The sequence below is a fragment of the Charadrius vociferus genome, unplaced genomic scaffold (genome assembly GCF_000708025.1).
Source record: "Charadrius vociferus isolate BGI_N301 unplaced genomic scaffold, ASM70802v2 scaffold88, whole genome shotgun sequence".
Lineage (NCBI taxonomy): Eukaryota > Metazoa > Chordata > Aves > Charadriiformes > Charadriidae > Charadrius > Charadrius vociferus.
In genome coordinates, this window is record NW_009649619.1 from 3,337,992 (window position 1) to 3,340,153 (window position 2,162).

The following is a 2,162-nucleotide window of genomic DNA, read 5'->3' on the forward strand; positions in this document are numbered from 1 at the left end:
GAACCAACATCACTTTAGGGCCACTAAAGGGGGCCTTGCAGAGGCGCTCCACAAAGAACTTGCTCAGATAGGGGTGTCTGAAGGAATAAATCTGATACTTGAGCAAACAGCCAGTATCAAAATCCATCTTGATCACCAGTGAAATAACTTTCTATTGACCCTATACAGCCTCAATCCTTGCAATAAAATGGACTGTACTGAAAACAGAAGGTCACTTTGAAGTCCCGTGGTCCTCTGTGACTTCTGAGGAACTTTGTGATTAGCTTGAAAACTGTGGTCCCCCATCATTAAAACACCAAACACACTGGACCCACATCTACACACAGGAGAGCTGTTTGAGGGTCTGCGCTGGGAGCTGAGCGGTACATGGACAGTGTTAGCTCAGGTGGTGGAAGCTGATCAGCTACAGCTACACTGAGTTTTGAACAAGTTAAAATTTCTGACCAAGCAGCAGGGAACTTGGCCTCTGTCAGACTCCAGGTGGCTCCGTGAGATCTGGAGGAGCTCATTTAAGGTGAGTTACATCTACGCTAGTCTGCACAGTGCACACACTCTGAGCAAATTATTTGGGGGAACCTATCAAAACTAGGGCATCGTGCAGTGTTCTCTGTAGAAGATCCTGAGTATGGATTCCCCAAATTAAATCTATGTTTGGATGTCTTTGGACATACCTCTGCATGCTTGAAGACAATTTTCCACTCGTGTTATGCTATAGACAAGTTAGCAAAAAATGGTTCTTAATTGAGAAAAATTTTAAAAATTAGGCTCCTTTCTCCCAGACATCTATAGCCACCTGCTCCCCAGGCAGAATCTGTCCTGTAACATCTACAACATCGCAGAGCAAGACTACGCATCACAAGTACGTGGAAAACTAGTACCTCTCTGAAACAAAGCCCCTGTGATTTTCCATCTTACGTTCTCCAACAAGGGATTTTGCATTTCCCAGAAAATTGCTGCCACATCTCAGGCTGTAAGCTTTATTCAAACGGTTCATCAGAACTATTTGCTCCTATGACTTCAACCTCATGGCATAACCGCAACTGATTTGCATTAAGTGGGTAAGGGTTTTAAGCAAAGTTTGAAGCTTTTAGACTGAAGTGCGTGTTGAAACCTGTAGGGTTCCTTCAGAAGAAGGAACCAGGAGAGGGCAAACAACTGGCCCTTTTTATGAACATCATCTGGTGTTTGCATACACACACAATGGCAGTCGCTGATGCGTCAAGTGCCAGGAACTTTTCTTTGTTTTTCTGACATACACCTGTAACATAAATATTAAACACGACCATTAAAGAAAAATAAATTCTTCTCTCTAAAGGAAAACCTAGCAAAATAAAGTATCCACTTCAAGCATTCTCATGACTTTGAATCATGAAAATCAGTGTTAGTTATACAGAAGAAGGAAAAAAAGTGCCCTGAAAAGTCAGAGGGGGAGATCATTAGCTTCAGTCATCAGGATGTGTCGGTACGTCCACACCTTTGCCACGTAACCTGGCAGAAAAGGTGTCCTCATTCTTGACAGATTTGCCTCTGCAAACAAAGTTGATGCAATTTTGAGGAGACAGCTCCAAAAGTGCTAAAACACTTGAATTTCTACAAGCTGAAAGGTCATTGCAGTAGCACAGCTTCGTTGCCTTTATTTAATTTTTTTTAACGTCATATTTGTATTCATGCATGTGCAGACACATCAGTACCGCTCAGGACTTTTCAAATCACACTTTTTATATTGTTTCAATATTTTCTTACAATTTGTTTTTCATTAAAAATAGCAGTTCTGTGCACAGGCACAGACTATTAGAACTGTTTGCAAAACCAAAGCAGAGTACAAATAGGGGGCACACGCAGGAAAGCAAGCGGTATTTTGATTCCAACCCATCTGTCTAGCTCCCCAGTGAGACAAGCCATTTTCTGTGGGCTTGTTTAAATTTTATATTATTATTTTAATGTGAACAATATCCATTATTTACTTCTTTCAGGTTTCTTTTTTCGAAGAATGCTATAGGCAACAGCTCAGATGAGTATTTAGTGAGGGTTTATACAGATTTAGGTCTCACTGTTCCTAACTTGGGCCAAAAGTTTAAATTATTTATGTGATACAAATGTGGACTCTTGCACAAATAATTTTCAAAAACCATTCAGATTTACTCAAATTTTATGGCATCTGG